At 33.2% G+C, this 12,478-nt stretch overlaps 1 pseudogene; it reads right to left on the bottom strand.

Moving 5' to 3' along the window:
* Positions 1-437: 437 nt before the first annotated feature.
* Positions 438-10,372, bottom strand: LOC116109386 (annotated as a pseudogene).
* Between the last annotated feature and the right edge of the window lie 2,106 nt (positions 10,373-12,478).

The following is a 12,478-nucleotide window of genomic DNA, read 5'->3' as shown; positions in this document are numbered from 1 at the left end:
TCATAATACCACTACTGAATCTGTACCACATCAGTACCCTAGGAACTATGTCATACCTCTCATAAAAAGGTCCCTAACACAGACAAGTAGCTAGATACTCATCTAGGCCAATACCCACCTAGTGAAACCATCTCAAGCCAATACTCACCTGATAATCAATCTCAGGCTAATACCTGCTTGAAAGTCAGTCCCACCTAGGCCAATACTCGCCTAGTGTAAACATAATTCCAAAATGTCTGCTGGGTGTAAATCCCCCCTGAAGCTCAGTAGCCATCCGTCCTATCCCAATAGGATATCTAAATTGCTCGATAGTACCGACCATCTCAATCTACACATGAAGCTAAGTATAATCTCTAGCTGATGTCTGAGGGGGATAGGTACTATAAAAGGTGGTCTCAATCCGAAGGATAAAATGCATCCCACACACACATTAGATCCTAATATCCAAACACATAATGAATTATGTATGCCTTCATGCATATACATATAAGTAATAATATCATATAACACTTGTTCTTGTTAAAACGGGCATGCAAAATAAAAGTGTAATGCTTGAAACATCATAATTAATAATAGATGTAAAATCTTGTTTATCCCTTATATTTTTCATTCTTTTCAATTTAGTCCCAGACTTTAAAGTTCTTAATCAACCCCCTAAACGTTTGAATTCTTGAAGTCTAAATCTTTACTCAACATGCTAAACTTTTAAATTTTTACAGTCAACCTGCTAAACTCTTTAAATCCTTACAGTCAACTTCCTGTCTTTTCAAATCCTTTGTCAACCCTCTGTATTTCTAAATCCTTACAGTCAACTCCCTTAACTGCGAGTCAGGATTTCAAAACTGACAATTTTTCCCATTTTTATTTNTAAATCATAAATCATATATTTGGCTATATCTAAGACCTTGATTATAAAATATGTTCCTATATTGACGGTATTTAATATTGAAAATTTAACATGAACAAAATATGCAAAGAATACACATACCTTTTGTATGATGGAATGAATTTTAAGCGATTCGGTTTTGTCAAAATTAAGCAGAATATGACCATAAGGACCGGCGCAATCACACCCGCCACGAGCTTGGATGCCAAACAAGTCATTGAGGAGAGTTGCAACAAAAGATCCATGAAGAGGCTTACCTCTCTTGTTTTTCATGTCCTCTTCTTGGGAAGAATATGAAGTGGAATAGATGAGGAAGGAAAATAAAGCTTGTCTTTTGGCACTTGTATTTCCTAAAACCTTTATGTTTTGATTTGGGAGAAGTCTCTCTAGGGCTCTTTGGAGGTAAATGTCTTCTTGTGCCTTGATCATTTCATAGCCAATGTATTCTTTTACCCAAAAGGATAATGCTGCCCTAACGGTTTGAATAATTTGAGGAGTTCCTGCATGTTCTCTTCCTTCTATATCATCCAAATATAATGTGTCCTACAATTGATGATAATTAAACTAACATAAGTCAACATAGTGACACAATTAATAAATTAAATCCTAACGGAGGAACTATATATTCTTGTGGGCATATATTAAAAAGTTCACATGCTATAATCAGGGACGAACCCATATTTAATGTTAAGAGGGGGCAAGTATTTATTGTACTATAGCATGAGCCAAGAAACCAAAAATGGTGGCTGTGGGATGCCAGGAAAGGGAATGGAACTTGGAAGAAGCACCCTGAAGGCGAAGGACAAGATGTGTCGGTGGAAAAAGGTTGGTTCTACTATTATACAAAAATAGAAAAAAGCAGACAATTACAATAAGAAATTAATACAGAAAAAGTTGTTTAATAAAAAATAGGAAAAAATCTGATTTTACTTTTAGTCGAGTAGGGTCAGTTTGAAAAACAAATTTTACAAAATTAGAAAAAAGTTACACAAATACATAAAGAAATTAATTATATATATGAGTCGGGTCAGTAGCCCCCACTCACCTCTTCTTGGGTCCATCCATGGCCATAATGAGATGAGCATGAATTATACAAGGAAAATCTATCAATGATACAAAACCTAATTGTATTTCCATATTTCAAACACTGCAATTTTGGTCGGTGTACATGTTCAAATTCACTAAAAGATATAATATCAACCAAATTTCTTATGAAAAAGACTAGACGTACAAATTCTCTTAGAAAGAAAGTTTGTACAAACTGACGTAACATATCATATGATATGCCACATCAGGGTCACGTACTATGTGAACCCACGTAACACTGACATAATATTAAATAATGTGAGTTTTATGCCATGTGGTGTGTAAAATAAGTTTGTACAAACTCGTACAAATAACTTTTTCAATTTCTTATATCATGAATATACAAACATTTATTTTAGTGGATTGCTCGCACTAAGGATAATATTGGTTCACAAAAGAAAATGAATATTGCAAATAGTAAGAGGGTACCTTTTATTGGTTCACAAAAGAAAATGACTATTGCAAATAGTAAGAGGGTACCTTTTCATTGAAGCCATTGACATAATTAACAGTTCCACCTCCACAAGTTGATGGAGGATAAGAACTCAACTGACAAAGGCTTTGCTCATCAGAAGGATGCCAGGGGATCCTGGACCTCCAAGAAATTTATGGCCACTCAGGAAAACAGCATCATAGCTATCAATCTCCCCTGATCTCATGTCATCGTCACACATAAGGACACTATATCACATACAATTAATTACAATTAATTAGCACCTAACCTGATTTTACAAATGATCAACACACACAAATATATATATATATCTCACTAAGGACCACTTATATTTTATTACATACCCATCTCATACTTTTTTCTATCTATATTAGTTATTATCCTCTTAAATGCAATTTCCTAATAAACTTGTTTAATTTAGTCACCCTCGTTCATTAAACATTCATTTTAACCCCCTCAAGGCTCAAACATAGTTTTGATTCCGTCACTGAAATATGTACCTGTAGCGAAGTCGAAGCATGCAAAGCCTCCATGTTGATGAAGAAGTTCCAGCAATCGATCTTGTATCCGAACAAATCCGGTGACATTACTGCAACAGAGAAAGAACATAAAATGGGTCGATTGGAATTTTTATTAACTCAAGTTTTAGCTTCAGCTGTTCCATATTAATCAATCCATCATCATCAACACCAATCCCACAACTTGAGCCAAACTCTGCCGCCATGAAGAATATTGAGTGGTGCTCATGAGGCCCTATAAAAACCACCCTCTTTCTTTATTACTTAGGCATTTTATGAGCCTTTCTCTCATGATCGGTGTCACTGCAATCCCCATAACCTCTGAAGCTTTTAATGGCGGCCGTCGCGCCGACCCGCAAAATATTATTGCATCTTCTCTCTCCTCCTCCTAAGCATTTTTTTGATGTACGAGATGCTTCCTGTAGCATTTTGTTGTTCGTTGTCCCGCATAGCTGTCTCGGCTGTGAGTGTTGCCTGTTCACAAAAGGGATGTTCTAGTAGCGGATCCAATTTTGTTTTTGGTGAGGCCAATTTAGAAGAAAAAATTGGAATATAAAATTTTAGATTAAAAATACAGATATTGACCATATAGATTGAACACATGAACATGGATTAATCTTTATTTTTTTACTTTGAATGATGAAGATAATTTACTGAAAAGAAGGGAAGAAAATAAAATTTGGTATTATTAAAAATTTGGTTGTTTTGTTAATGTACTAAATATTCAAATATAAGACACCAAAAAAAAGAGCAAGCTTAAATATATTAAGGGTTTAAGGAAAAAAAAAAAAAAAAAGATGATACCATTATGGGTTGATAATATTTCCATAAATAAAGGGTGTTTATTGTTGAAATAAAAACATAGAAGGGATTAAATGATTTTTTAAAGTCAGTGGGGCTCACTCCTTAGTGGCTCCATTCCTGCCAAAAAAATGAAAAATTGTAAAGTGCCGATGATAAAATGAAATTGTTAAGTTGAACACCTTGAATTAATGGAAGTTCTTTGACATTGGGAGCTTTCAAAAGAATCAAGTCAAATAAAACGCTTTCAGAAGTTTATAACTTTCTCAATCGAATTATTTATTGTTTTCTATCTGATTGTACTTTGATTTGCTTTATATTACTCATTTTTAACCTCTAGATAAGTACTTCTTCATTTGCCAGAAAAAAAAAAAAAAAAAAAAAAAAAAATCCTTCTCAACTTGGTATTTATTTTAGTTAAGTTGATATACTCTGAACCTTTTCATATTCACGTTGACTAATTAAACTAAACATTGCAAATTTTTAAATAGCCAAAATATATATTGATGAGATACACCAACAATTCGTTAAAATTTTTTGTACTTAATATGAATGTTTTAAAATTACGCTAATTCTTACGGAGATAAATACATACTTAATTTAAGAAATTCAGGTCAATAAAACTGCTTTCAGATTATTTTATTTGTTTCTCAATTGATAGATTAAATATTTTCTTCCTCATTTTACTTTGTTTGTTTTATATTGATCATTTTTAGCTGTATAAGTACTTATCTAGAGACTGAACCCTTTATATATTCATGTTGACCTGATTAAACTAAAATACTGCATGTTTTTGAAGAAGCAAAATATATATTTATGAGGAGGACGAGACCGACAATTCTTTAACTTTTATATTTATTTGAATGGTTAATTACGTTTTTCTTACGAAAATAAAAACAGACTTGATTTAAGAATTATATTCGCATAATACATATGTATATTAAATAAAATATCAGAATACTCAAGGTGCATCTTATGTTCTTAAATTTATTTTAACACAAAAAAAGGTACCTAATTTATATGCAAGCATAAGATATTATAACAGCAATATATATAAAATAAAAAATAATATACTTACCAAGAATGGAAGACATTGTTGATGATATAATCTTCAATATATCGCAAGAGATCGACCAGATGCAATGTTGATCGCGTAGGTGAATCTTCATTTTCCCAAAGAGAATCAATTCAGATCGCCTCTATTCTGAGACTGCAACCAAGCTACTCTTTCCTCCAATGACTCATTTCCCTTTGGCACCTCCATTTCACAAAAATCGTTTTTTCTTTTGTGAAGATGAAGAAATAGCTTTTGTAGAAGTCTTGTTGTGCTTTGTTCTTCTAGCTTTGCTGAGACAATGCAGCCAAGATCGTTTAGCTTTCGCTTTTCATGGCTTTTGGCAACAGGGTTGTTGTCTCCCAAATTTATTGCTCAATTTCATCATATGCTTAGAGAGAAGAAAGGAGATAACTAAGTCAAGAAACCCTAATAATTGAGATAATTTTCTTCTGCCTTGGCTTGGTGGCTTCTTAAACTATCATTCGTTCAAGTTGTATGAGTGTTGGGGAGCGACCAATGCCGGACCATGACATGGCAAGGGTCTGAATCATCTCGAGCCAGGGTTGATTGGTTTAGCGAATGAAGTTGCGTTTGTACAATAGTTATAGTGCATGATCATGGCAACAACTGTATTTAATTTGATTTCTGAGGTGTTGACTAATTAATCAAGATATATATTTAATTATCGCAACGGTTTTACACTGTTGCCGACTTCATAATGAGAGATCCAGCCAAAATTATTCTAGTGGGCCTTGCCCAATAAATGAAAGATTAATTGTTGCTACTTATGTTTTAATGTTTTTTTTTATATTGTTTCATTTAACTTTATTCTTTAGTTTTTTTTTTTTCCATTTGGGTGGAAATAAATTCTAATTCTTTAATCATTTGATTAATTAATAATTTAACATCTGCATGTGGATGTGGTGCAGGTATCATCATTGATCGATCTCATAAAATCTTAGAGATCAAATTTTGCTTGTACCTAACATTGCACGACAACTGCACAAATTTTCTAGACAAATTCTTTTATATTGGTTGACGTGTTTTAAATTTTTTTTGTTATTTTAAATAAAAATTAAAGTAAATTAATTAAAGAAGATTGCATGTTAAACAGATAGATTTTGTTCGTGTTACATGATAAATTAATACCGATATTCATTTTCTTTTGCATTGGAAAGATCTATTAATGTAAGTACAATTTACCATTTATTGAACTTCATCCCGAGATTGAGATGGTTTCAAAATAGTCCCCATCCCATCGGCCTATCCATTTTTATTCTCAAAAATGGATAGGTCTTGGGACGACATCCCCCAAAGGTTTCAGCCCCACCTTCAACCCAATTCATGAAATCAAGCATTTGAGTAAATATCTAAGTCTCGCCATTCTAAAGTGAAAACTTGCTTGCTATTGGTGCCTTAATTAATTCTTTACTTACGTCTTCCTCACGCCACACTTCACTACTATTCAATCCTTGTCCTGCACGTATGGCATCATTTGCCAAAACACAGGAATAATAGCTCCTCCTTCCTACTTCCGCACCGATCATTTCACACATCAAACTTATCATGTCTTATTTCTAGATTACAACATTTCAACAATGGTTTATAATCCCATAACTTCCCAGTCCTCATATTACCTCATCCATCTCCTCAGGTGTCTTTGGAACGTCCTTCAATTCCCCCTTGTGATTGTCACTGCAATTGTTTCTCCTTGTCCTGCTTTTTGGGTGCAACCTGGAAAAATAAGTATCATAAATTCATTTCACATAAACAAATAAACCACAAACTGTTTTTCCCATAGACAATTACAAGAATAATGCAAACAATTAGCAAGGATATAAGCAGAAGTTTCAAAATTTACAATATACGTATCCTTCTCCCATATGTCGCAAACCATACCCTTAAAATAAATTTAATTATATAAAGAAAGGAAAGCAACTGGGAGTACTAGCACACTATAGCAATAAAATAAAAATAAATCCTATTTAGTTTTGAATTTATTCTTTCTTTACATAGGTTTATTCGACTAAATTTACACAACCAATCCTTCCTTATTATCAACTGAGTCTAACTATTGTTCTGTATACCCGCATTTTTGTGGATTTTATTTAATTTTATTTATGTGAATTTGGGGGATAATGTGAAAGAATTAAAACTTTTTGAGGAAGTTTTAGTAAAATTAGAACCTGGTAGGACTTTAATAGTTTGGCAGGTGTATTGGGTGGCAACTGGAGTGTAAAAATCTTTAAGGGACATTTTGGAATTGATTAAAGATGAGGGGACTTAATGATATTTGTGACATGCAAAATTTTCCAAGGTGATGCGTACAAAATAGAACTTTAGTTATGAATTTGGTAGACCTCAGGCCGTAACAAAATAAACTTTAGGCTATGAATTTGGTAGACCTGACAAACACGTTTCATATCCGCAGGTGGACCTATACTTGTCTAAATATATAGGGTACGGGGTCTACCTTTTAGACCCTTATTTTGTGACTCGTACCCGCCCTAATCCTTTTTTTTGCAGATGGGCTGAGTATACCTACGGTACCAGTGTAAAATTAAAAAAAAAAAACTAAACCTGCACAGTTAATCCCTAATTCCAAAAATCCAATTTTAACCCAAAAGAAAATGTGCTTTCTCTGTAACACACAAAGGTCCTTTGCATTCTCTGAACAAGTTTTTGAATCCACACCCTTGCTCTCCATCCGACACACTTGAAGTCTCGAACTCGAATGGAAAATTTTGCTTTCTTTGAATGAGTAGAATATTTTAGAGTAAGGATATTGTAAGCTTTTATCCATATGATGTCGAACACTTTGAACCATCTAAAGTTCTTGAATACATCCTTTTTTGGGTAAAAATTACGAGCATTTTGAAAGCATCTTCTTTTCTTCTTACTTTGCGCTTCACTCTAAATCTTTTTTTCCATGTTCATTTGCTATGATTTTCTTAAATACAGGAGCAAATATTTTCCTGTTTAAGTGTTTATCCACATCGGTGCAAGCTGCTGGGGTCGTTGACGTATTGGCTAGTTATTCTCTCTTTACTCTGATCCTGGTAAACTTTAGGCTTCATCAGATATTATAATTTATTTTGACTTTTTTTTCTTCTATAGTATCTTGAACTTTGTGGTGGTTAACTGGTTATTATTTAAGTATCTTGAACTTTTGTGGTTGTTATTACATTGTATAATTTGGATTTATAGCCATTAAACACGTGTTACAATTGTTTGATGAAATGACGGAAAGAATTAAAAGAGTTGGGTCCGATTTTGTGGCTTCTTGCTGCTACTTGGAGGCTTTAAATATAACAAAACTGCACTTTTTGTTGCCATAGTTCAATCAAGCAGCAAAATGTTTAGTTGATCAAAGTTGTAGAGTTTTATCTTTTAACTAGTGGAAAAAGATTGTGGGGGTGTATCTATAAAATTTTAAACTGTAGAAATTATAGGGGTGTAATTACAAGAATTGAAAATTAGATTGAATAATGAGAGTACCTGTGGGTCCACCTGTACCCACATAGGGTAGGATGCAAGTCCAATATTTTGGGCCCATTTAGATCAACCCGTTTTGGACCCAAACCTGTGGGACCCGCACCTGTTTGGATCCGGTCCGTACTTGGCCCACTTGCCCACTTTGGGTGTGAATTGTGACAATAGAAACCTTGGGGGTACATGAATATTTTTCTATTTAAGTTGGACTAAAGGGAAACTTTGTGATGGCAGCCCACGGATTCAGCCCATTGTTCTGACAAAGCTTATTAAATAAAAGCAAGTTTTTGTAATAAAAGAATTGTCTTATTTGAAATTGAAAGAAGGAAGAAGGAGAGACTTGAGAGGGAGCCGTGGGTGAGAAGAACAAAAGGAGAGAGAGGGAGAGGGAGAGTTTATTTTCTTAAAATTCTTCCTCCATCATTTCGAGAGAGGGAGAAACAAAATTCGAGTTGAAGTAGAGAAGGCCGAGAGGTGCTTTGGAGGAGAAGAACTATTAAAAAAAAAAAATTTGGGAAAGGAGTAAGAGTTCTAAGCATGCATTTTTAATCCTTTCTTGTATTTAATCAATCTTTCATTTTCTCTTTGATTATATCTTAATTCTTATAACAATTTTGGATCAAATAGGTGAAGAAGACAAGAGGACCGAGCACTTGAGTTGAAAGCAAGGGAGAAAGTTTGTGAGTGAAATAGTATTGCATAAAAGATTGTATGCATTCGAAAATTCATCTTGATTTGAATTTATTTTGTTCACATGCATGCTGCCCTTGTTGAATGCTCATATTGGGATAATGGAAAAGTTAAAGCATGTTTTGAAATGGAGGGTGAAGTGTTAATTTATGTTAAGGTTCGGCCAAATCAATTTTTAATATATATGTGATAGACCTGTTGTGCATAAGGTATACACACTTAAGGGGCGTAATAGACAGCGAGGAGGTTTGTTACGGTGTAGGGTCCACAAGTCATAGGTGTAAAGTGGGTGTGAGTCTGTGAGAGTAAGAATTGTGTGAGTAAGGGGCAATTACGGAAGGGTTTAGTATATAAATATTATGAGACTTAGCAGCNCCTTTTCATATTCACGTTGACTAATTAAACTAAACATTGCAATTTTAAAAGAAGCAAAATATATATTGATGAGGAATACGACCAACAATTCGTTAAAATTTTTTATACTTAATATGAATGTTTAAAATTACGCTATTCTTACGGAGATAAATACATACTTAATTTAAGAAATTCAGGTCAAATAAAACTGCTTTCAGATTATTTTATTTGTTTCTCAATTGATAGATTAAAATATTTTCTCCCTCATTTTACTTTGATTTGTTTTATATTGATCATTTTTAGCTGTATAAGTACTTATCTAGAGACTGAATCCTTTATCTATTCATGTTGACTGATTAAACTAAAAATACTGCAAAATATATATTTATGAGGAGGACGACCGACAATTCTTTTAACTTTTTTATATTTAATTTGAATGGTTGAAATTACTTTTTTCTTACGAAAATAAATACAGACTTGATTTAAGAATTATATACGTATAAATACATATGTATATTAAATAAAATATCAAGAAATACTCAAGGTGCATCTTATGTTCTTAAATTTATTTAAACAAAAAAAGGTACCTAATTTATATGCAAGCATAAGATATTATAACAGCAATATATAGTAAAATAAAAAATTAAATTAGCTTACCATAGAATGGAAGAACATTGTTGATGATATAATCTTCAATATATCGAAGAGATCGACCAGATGCAATGTGATCGACGTAGGTGAATCTTCATTTTCCAAAAGGAGAATCAAATTCAGTATCGCCTCCTATTATCTGAGACTGCAACCAAGCTACTCTTTCCTCCAATGACTCATTTCCCTTTGGCACCTCCATTTCACAAAAATCGTTTTTCTTTTGTGAAGATGAAGAAATAGCTTTTGTAGAAGTCTTGTTGTGCTTTTTTCTTCTAGCTTTGCTGAGACAATGCAGCCAAGATCGTTTAGCTTTCGCATTTTCATGGCTTTTGGCAACAGGGTTGTTGTCTCCCAAATTTAGTTGCTCAAGTTTCATCATATGCTTAGAGAAGAAGAAAGGAGATAACTAAGGTCAAGAAACCCTAATAAGTGGAGATAAATTTTCTTCTGCCTTGGCTTGGTGGCTTCTTAAAATATCATTCGTTCAAGGTGTATGTAAGTGTTGGGGAGCAGACCAATGCCGGACCATGACAATGACCAAGGGGTGAATCATTCGAGCCAGGATTGATGGTTTAAGCAGAATGAAGTTGCGTGTTGTACTAATAGTTATAGTGCATGATCATGGCAACAATTGTATTTAATTTGATTTCTGAAGGTGTTGACTAATTAATCAAGATAATATATTTAATTATCGCAACGGTTTACACTGTTGCCGACTTCATAAATGAGATGAGTCAGCCAAAATTTTTCTAGTGGGCCTTGCCCAATAATGAAAGATTAAATTGTTAGCTACTTATGTTTAATGTTTTTATATTTGGTTCATTTAACTTATTTAGTTTTTTCCATTTTGGGTGGAAATAAATTCTAATTCTTTAATCATTTGATTAAATTAATAATTTAACATACTGCATGTGGATGTGTGCAGGTACATCAATTGATCGGATCTCATAAAGATCTTAGAGATCAAATTTGCTTGTACCTAACAGTTGCACGACAACTGCACAAATTTTCTAGACAAATTCTTTTATATTGGTTGACGTGTTTTAATTTTTTTTGATTATTTTAAATAAAATATAAATTAAATTAATTAAAGAAGATTGCATGTTAAACAGATAGATTTGATTCGTGTTACATGATAAATTAATACCGATATTCATTTTCTTTTGCATTGGGAAAGATCTATTAATATGATACAATTTACCAATTTATTGAACTTTCATCCGAGATTGAGATGGTTTCAAAATAGTCCCCATCCCATCGACCTATCCATTTTATTCTCAAAAATGGATAGGTCAATGGGACGACATCCTCCCAAATGTTCAGCCACCACCTTCAACATCAATTCATGAAATCAAGCATTTGAGTAAATATCTAAGTCTCGCCATTCTAAAGTGAAAACATTGCTTGCTATTGGCGCCTTAATTAATTCATTTACTTACGTCTTCCTCACGCCATACTTCAATACTTCAATCCTTGTCCTGCACGTATGGCATCATTTGCCAAAACACAGGAAATAATAGCTCTTCCCTACTTCCGCACCGATCATTTCACACATCAAACTATCATGTCTTATTCTAGATTACAACATTTCAACAATGGTTATATAATCCCATAACTTCCAGTCCTCATATTACCTCATCCATCTCCAGGGTGTCTTTGGAACGTCTTCAATTCCCCCTTGTGATTGTACTGCAATTGTTTCTCCTTGTCTGCGTTTTGGGTGCAACCTGGAAAAATAAGTAATCATTAAATTCATTTTCACATAAACAAATAAAACCACAAACTGTTTTTCCTCATAGACAATTACAAGAATAATGCAAACAATTAGCAAGGATATAACAGAAGTTTCAAAATTTACAATATACGTATCCTTCTCCATATGTCGCACAACCATACCCTTAAAATAAATTTAATTATATAAAGAAAGGAAAGCAACTGGGAGTACTAGCACACTATAGCAATAAAATAAAATAAAATCCATATTAGTTTTGAATTTAATTTCTTTACATAGGTTTATTCGATCTAAATTTACACAACCAATCCTTCCTTATTATCAAAATGAGTCTAACTATTGGTTCTGTAATACCCGCATTTTGTGGATTTATTAATTTATTTATGTGAATTGGGGGATAATGTGAAAGAATTAAAACTTTTGAGGAAGTTTAGTAAAAAATTAGACCTGGTAGGACTATTAATAGTTTGGCAGGTGTACTTGGGTGCAATGGAGTGTAAAAATCTTTAAGGGACATTTTGGAATTGATTAAAGATGAGGGGACTTAATGATATTGTGACATGCAAAATTTTCAAGGGTGATGCGTAACAAAATAGAACTTTAGTTATGAATTTGGTAGACCTCAGGCCGTAACAAAATAAAACTTTAGGCATGAATTTGGTAGACCTGACAAAACGAGTTCATATCCGCAGGTGGACCTATACTTGTCTAAATAATATAGGGTACGGGTCTACCGTTTAGACCCGTTATTTTGTGA

Source organism: Pistacia vera, unplaced genomic scaffold (assembly GCF_008641045.1).
Source record: "Pistacia vera cultivar Batoury unplaced genomic scaffold, PisVer_v2 Contig579, whole genome shotgun sequence".
NCBI lineage: Eukaryota > Viridiplantae > Streptophyta > Magnoliopsida > Sapindales > Anacardiaceae > Pistacia > Pistacia vera.
The sequence above is the reverse complement of the archived record's forward strand: the minus strand, read 5'-3'. Positions and strand labels throughout refer to the sequence as shown.